A 7869-nucleotide genomic window follows, 5' to 3' on the forward strand; every position below is an offset into this window, starting at 1 on the left:
CAGACACTTAGGTCAAATTCTATTTCAACCTGTACAATTTACAGTTTTTGAGAAAACCTGGAGAAAGCTGGCCGGCAAGACTGCATTAGGGAATATGCAGCTCCCTGCTGCTGATCCTAGACAGACAGCAGGAGTGGATGCTTTGATGGGGACTGCTCCCTTCTCTGATCCCAGTCTACAGGGTACCTTGCCCTCTAGCATCCTGCAGCAAGCTCAACAGGTTGGCATGGCTGCCCTGTTGAAAACCATAGAGTGTCTGCGCCTAGAAAGAGATATACTGAAATAGTTCAAGGGAAATCAGAGTCATTCCTCTCTTTTGTAGAGAAAGTCGCTGCTTCTCTCGAGAAGCAGGTTGAGGATGACGGGTTAAGACAGATGTTGTTAAGGCAGTTAGTGAGAGATAACGCAAACGAGGAGTGCAGAAAAATCATAGATGCCTTACCAGGGGACCCTGAGGTAACAGACATGGTCGAGGCCTGCGCTAAGGTGGGATCTGGGAACCAGAAAAGGTCTGCCTTGGCTGCGTTCCTGCAGCCTGTTCACACATCTTCTGGTCGTGAACCAAAGCCACCAAAACAGGTGAAGAAACGGAAGCGGCCTAAGCCGAGCCAAAAAGAGAACACAGCGATCCCCCAGTGCAAGAGGTGTGGCAGGCCAGGCCATTGTACGGGCTACTGTAGATCCCGGACTCATGCCGATGGTCGGCCTTTGTCGGGAAACTTCCGCCGGGGTGCAAGGAGGGGGAATTGCTGTCCGATGCAGTCGCTCCCCCAGAGAGTGGCACAGGTACAGGCACAGGCCTACCCAGCCACCCTAGAGACAGCACCCAGGGATCAGGCGGCACCCAGGGATCAGACGGTCCCCACGGATCAGACGGCACCCAGGGATCAGACGGGTTTGACGTCCACACCGCAGCCGCAGTCGTCTTAGACTCTAGCGGTATTTATAAGGTTCCCTTGGATGCATATGGACCCTTAGCCCAGGGATCCAGTGCGATGCTGGTGGGAAAACCTGACATTGCACATCAAGGAATCTTAGTGCACTCAGGAGTTATTGATGCTGACTTTAAAGGCCAGATTTGCGCTATGGTCTCCACGCAAAAACGCCCTGTCACTATTCCTGAAAAGACCTGCCTTGCTAAATTAGTGCCTTTTAATTCTTGTGTCCCCAGGGTAGAACAAATTCAGGAAGATAACGGCAGTGGATCTACGGGACTTCCGCAGGCCTTCTGGACTGCAGACATCTCTGACCAAAGGCCACAGATGACGTGTACCCTGGTCCTGCCAAGCGCCCAACCACCCCGGATTCAGCTTCGAGGTTTGATTGATATGGGTGCTGATGTAACTATCATCTCCTTCTCTGCGTGGCCTCCCTCATGGCCTTTAGCCCCAGTGGGATCGGCCATCGCAGGATTAGGAGGAACCACACAGAGCTATTGAAGCGAACGGCCTGTGGTGGTGAAGGACTCAGAGGGACACACAGCTACAATTAGGCCTTATGTTGCTACCACTTCCTGTAACCTTTGGGGACGGGATGTGTTGGCAGCTTGGGGCGTACGGATTGGGACAAATTTTAGCAGGGGTCACTGTGGGCAAGGGCGCACAGTATCCTACACTGCCTTTGAGGTGGTTGATTAACACACCAATCCAAGTCAGACTCTGCTCAGTTAGTTGAACTAAGGGCTGTTACCATGGCTTTTCAGCGATTCTCACAGGAACCTTTGAATTTGGTTACTGACTCTGCTTATGTAGCAGATATCACCCAACGCTTAGATTGTTCCCTTCTGAAGGAGGTGAATAATGCGGCTCTGTTTTCGCTGTTGCAAACCTTGTGGTCTGCAGTTCAGGCTCGAGTGCATCCGTATTACCTTCTGCACATTCGAAGCCACACCAATTTACCAGGGTTTCTAACGGAAGGCAATGCCAGGGCTGACATGCTGGCCAACCCTGTGTGGGTAGGGCCTCAGCCTGACAAAATTGCACAAGCCAAGGCATCGCAGGGTTTCTTCCATCAAAGTGCACATACCCTGCAGAAGCAGTTTCATTTAACGCCAACCGAGGCGCGCGACATTGTCAGCACTTGTGCTGACTGTCAGGGACTCGCTGCGCCTTTGCCAGCGGGGGTAAACCCCAGAGGCTAAAAGCCTTGCAGCTTTGGCAAATGGATGTAACTCACGTCCCTGAATTTGGTCGGCTGAAATATGTGCACGTGTCTATTGACACTTTCTCCTCGGCTCTGTGGGCTACTGCTCACACTGGAGAGAAGGGCCGTGATGTCATTGCCCATTGGAAATTGGCTTTCTCAGTCCTGGGCGTGCCAGCTTCTGTGAAAACCGATAATGGTCCTGCCTACGCCTCGGAGAAGACGCGGCAGTTTTTACACCTATGGGGTGTAGACCATACCTTTGGTATCCCACATTCTCCTACTGGCCAAGCCATTGTTGAACGTGCTCATGGTACCTTGAAGCGTGTTTTGGACAAACAGAAAAGGTGAATGCATGGAGAAACCCCACAGAGCCGACTAGCAAAAGCTTTGTATACAATTAATCACCTTACAGTACCACAAAATTCAAATAATCCTGTTATTCTGAATCATTTTTTCTCATTGCAGTCTGCAGGCGACAGACAACTGCCCCGGGCAAAAGTCTGGGTGCGGAATTTACTCACTAACCAGTGGGAAGGCCCTCATGAGCTCATCGTTTGGGGTCGTGGGTATGCTTGCGTTTCCACAGATACTGGGGTACGGTGGCTACCTGCAAAATGCGTTCGCCCTGACCTACGGCACCAGAGGCAGAACAGGCAACCTCCAAATGATGACCAGAACGCCAATCATCCAAATGGCCCCCAGAATGTAGAGCATCAGCCTAATGACTCTTCTGATGATGACCAGGATGTCGACCATCAGGCAGATGGTCCTTCTACAAGCAGAGACTGGGATGGTCCTTCTACAAGCAGAGACTGAACTTTAAATTTCTTGTTATGGAGTCAGATAGTTAAAGCCTTAAGGACATATTTAGAATTAATAACTGATGTAGATTTCTATTTGGCATTAATAGTAGAGTTGTTATCTTATAAAACAAAAAGGGGGAATTGTAGATACAAAAATGCGGCTAGCGAGGATTTTCTTGTTATTTTCTAAGTCCGTGAGAGACTTTTCTCTCTCACAGAAGAGGTGGCAGGGAATGTGAACAACCCAGACACCTGCAAGCTTGAAAAGTCTTGTTTATGGTATGGTAGAAAAATATTTTGACAATGGATGTTTTAGGATTTTAGCCAATCACCCCCAAGGGGTGGCTGGCCCTTTGTCCAATTAGGCTATGAAGAAAAAAGTCGATAAAAGAGTTTGTAAAATAATTAAATAAATCAATCTTGCTGCACAACTCCTGCCTGCTGGATCTTCTCCTCCTCCTCCTTCTCCCTCTGGCTGCGGGACACGGTGCTATACCGTAGGAACCAGGCCTGCGGCAATAGGGAGCCCCCTTTGCTCTTTGTTTGCTGTGGCTGCTGTGCCTCGGGGAGTGGCGTTCCTGAATTCCTGCTCCTCCCCTGCTCTCGCTCCAGGTTCCTTGGCTTCATTGATGGGAAGGTCAGCGAGGCTGGGCACTATCCTTTGGCAGGAGAGGTGGGGAACCCCTGGACAGGGCTGGGAAAGGCTTCCCCTGACCCCTCTGACGGTGTCTCCTACCCACTGATTTTTTTGGCCATAAACGCCTGATTTTCAAGAATACACACTCAGGTGGATGAAATTGTTGCTGTTCCTGGCACAGGGTTGGAACGAGAGAACCTTTAAGGTCCCTCCCAATCCAAACCAGTCTGTGATCCCACGAATCCCAAGCCTGGATCACTCCCCAGGCCAGGAAGGAGAGCAGGGCAGGGAGTTGGAACAAGATGATCTTTAAGGTTCTTCCAGCCCAAACCAGTCTGTGATGCCACGAATCCCAAACCTGGATCGCTCTCCAGCCTGGGGAGAGCATTTCTGGGATGGATCCCTTGCCATGGCTGTCTGGAAATGCCAGATTTCCCCCTTCCAACAGGCATTTTCTGCAGTTATTCCACACATTATTCACGTGGGCACCCCGTGGGGCTTCCCTGGCCTCTGGAATGCAAAGCCTGGGGAATAAATCAGCCCTGATGCCTCCAGAGCTGCTCATTGAATTAGAGCAGGGGGGAATCCTTGGGAGGATGAGAAGCAGGACCCGCCCCAGCCCAAGCCTCCCCGGGGTAATGAGCAGCTCAGAAGAGCTGGAGGAATCCCAGTGTTATAAATAAAGTATGTAATTCGTGCTATTATAGATAAAACTAGAATGCAATCAGACCATGTAGAGACAAAGTTTCAAACCTGCCCCCCCCCCCCGGCTCGGCTGAGAGAAAAATTTCACACCACCAAAAGAAGTTCTCTCACAATAAGTGAGGATTCCACCTCGGTGGGGGTGGATCTTATCACCGGGACATTTGCACTATGACGATTTGATCACCACCTTCTGGTATCTACATCTCATCTGATAAGGAATCGGACATTCCGGGAACTAAAAATAACTGTTCCAGGAACCAGAGGTGGCCCATCCATCAGCAGAAATGACCCACTCATCACCCAGGATGGACGATTCATCAGACCCAGGAAAGGCTTTGTGCAGCCCAATTCCGGGACAGGAAAACTTCATGAATACGAGAAGAATAGGATTAATTCGGACTTCATCCAAAAACTGTATAAGAAGGGACCAGCCCAAGCAGCAGCCGTGAACTTGGGATGTCTGGTGCGATAGAGATCAGATCTATGCGTGTTCACCCAGCTCCGATGCCGGGCTCGGAGCTGCTTTTCTCGATCGTGGCTTTTGAAACCGATATTTCGGTGGCATAATAAATGTCATTTCTTTATAAATTTTGATTGGCCATTTCATTCCTATCACCAGGAAGATCAGTATCAATCCCCGGGGGATACCCCAGGGAGGCAGAAGCCCCCTGGGGGGGTCTCATGAATGTGTGTTCAGTGTTTGCGTTGCTCCTCACTCCAGCCTGCTGCTGCTGGGACAGTCCTGCCCTGGAATCTGGTCCTGCTGTGTTCCCCTGGCCGCGATCCCAATCGGCTCCTCAGCCTGGCCACTCGGGTGTGGAAGGGTGAGGGACCAGGAAAAAGGGCACAGTGCAGCTGAAACCCCAAATAATCTGCCAGGGTGTGGGAAATGCTCTGTCAGAGGGGCAGAGGAAACAGCATCCAGCCCCACGGCTCCTCCTGGGAGCAGCTCCAGCCCCACACCTCGGCTCCGGGCAGGTCTCAGGTGTGTCTCTGCCAGCTCTTCCCTCTCTGCAGCATTGGACACCTCCAGGGATCCAGGGGCAGCCCCAGCTGCTCTGGCAATTCCATGCTGAATCGTGCCGCAACCGGGCCAGGAGACACTTCAGAGACAGAGTCAGAGAAGCGGGTATTTGCTTTATTCGGCGCGCCGGGTGTGTGGGGATCGCTCCTCCAAACACACACACCTGGTGCTCTCTACAACACAGTATTAAGGGTTAAATTATGAATATTCATCACATTCCTTGGGACAGGTGTGGTTACACAAATTATTTCTCGGAAGTCATTAGCATATGGGCCACGCATGCGCTGTGTGTCCTGGTGGTCGCGCTGAGGAAGGCCTCTCCTCTTCCTCGGGGGTCTTTCTGATGAAGGCCAGTAGTCATCCTCGCAGTGAACTTTTCACCTTTCTCCCTGGGCATGCGTAGTCCTTTGAGGGATGATTCAGCAATCTCTGAGATGATCCTTGTCCCCTCTATCTTGACAAGATTAGGGTGAATTCGGCTTCTCAGGCTTTGTAATTAACATCTTATGTCTGAACTAACATTGCTGTCTCCCAATAGTTAACTTGTGCTTACATGAGTTAGTTATTGACTGCCCCTTCTTCAATCCCCCCTTTTCTTTGGTTATTTGTAATTCTTTACAAATCTTGTATGTCTTTAAAGTAAGAACCCTTCTCTATCTTATTTCTACGTTTATACTTGTTTATATTGAGCATAAGCATTGCAATTTCAAGTACATAATATCATACAACAGTAACTACTAATACAAACAGTAAGTAGGAATGCAATAACACAAATAGCTATTACAAACAATTGTTTAAGCCAGGATAAGTTGGGTAACCATGATGTAAGTTTGTTTCATACCTTTTTAAGCCTTCAAGAAGTGTCATCTAAAGTGATTTGATGCAATGTTCACTTTGGATAAATGATTTTAACAGTTTTCTGGATATGACTATGAGACCTTTTTATCTTAGCCCACCTATCTGTGCTAATTTTTTTTTTTGTATCTAATTTAAATCATAATTAGAGTTAGGGCTTGGATCTGAACTCTACTGGCCACTGCCTTTGCTGTTTTGTCTGCCATAGCATTTCCCAGTTCAGGGATAGTGTTACCCTGGGAGTGTCCCCTACAATGCATTATAGCCACTTTTGAAGGCTTTACCACTGCTTCCAGTAACTGCATGATTTCAGTAGTGTGCTTGATTTCTTTCTTCTGTGAGGTTAATAAACCTCTTTCTTTCTAGATAGCCCTGTGAGCGTGTACCACCCCAAAAGCATACCTTGAATCAGTCCAAATGTTGAGAGGTTTTCCTTCGGCCAACACCAAGGCTCGAGTTAGGGCTGTTATTTCAGCCTTTTGAGCTGATGTCCCCACATGTAATGGTTTTGCCTCAATGACAGTGTTTGTGGTTGTAATTGTATACCCAGCGAGCTGCTCACCATTCTTGATATAACTGCTCCCATCAGTGAACCAGCTGTCTGCATTTTCTAGTGGAGAGTCCTTTAGGTCTGGGCGGCTGGAGTAAACTGCCTCCATGGTTTCAATGCAGTCATGCTGTACAGGTTCCTCAGTAGCCTTGTCCTGGAGGTAAGCTGCTGGGTTTAAAATGTTAGTTACCTGGATACTCACATCCTCCGATTCTGCCAGGACAGCCTGGTATTTGAGAAAGCGAGATGGGGTTAACCAGTGATTTCCTTTCTGTGTGAGCACTGCTGACACTGTGTGAGAGACAAAAACACTTATCTGCTGGCCCAGTGTGAACTTGTGAGCTTCTTCTATGTTCAGGATCACGGCTGCCACTGCACGCAGGCAGGGGGGCCATCCTTGGCTGACCACATCTAGCTGCTTGGAGAAATAAGCCACCGGCCTTTTGTATGGTCCCAGCTTCTGTGCCAAAAGTCCCAGCGTCAGTCCTTGTCTCTCATGTGAGAACAACAGAAAAGGTTTAGTGACATCTGGTATGCCCAGTGCTGGAGCTTGCATTAACTCACGTTTCAGGGTTACAAATGCATTATTAGTCTCTGGTGTCCAGCATAGGTGAGTTCCCCCAGTCTCTTTTAGGAGTTGGTATAAAGGTTTCACAATGAGTCCATAGTTGTAGATCCATAATCTACACCATCCTGTCATTCCCAGAAAGGTTCTCAGTTCTTTGGTTGTGGTTGGCCTGGGCATTTGACAAATTGCCTCTTTCCTGTTGTCTCCCAAGGCTCTCTCCCCTCCTGCCAGTTCATACCCCAGATACGTAACTTTCTGCAGGACTAGCTGAGCCTTTTCAGGGGAGACTCTATACCCACTTAGTCCCAGAAAATTTAAAAGACTTACAGTCCAGTTCTTGCAGTCTTCACGGGTCCTTGTTGCTATCAGTAGATCATTGATGTACTGCAGGAGTGTACCTTCTCCAAGTGGCAGTGTCCAGGCTTCCAGTTCCTTGGCTAATTGACCTCCAAATATTGTGGGGCTACTTTTGAATCTTTGTGGCAATACAGTCCATGTGAGCTGACTTTTTCTCCCTGTTCTGGGGTTTTCCCATTCAAAGGCAAGAATTTCCTGACTGCTTTCAGCTAATGGCAGACAAAA

Source organism: Aphelocoma coerulescens, chromosome 23, assembly GCF_041296385.1.
Source record: "Aphelocoma coerulescens isolate FSJ_1873_10779 chromosome 23, UR_Acoe_1.0, whole genome shotgun sequence".
Taxonomy (NCBI): domain Eukaryota; kingdom Metazoa; phylum Chordata; class Aves; order Passeriformes; family Corvidae; genus Aphelocoma; species Aphelocoma coerulescens.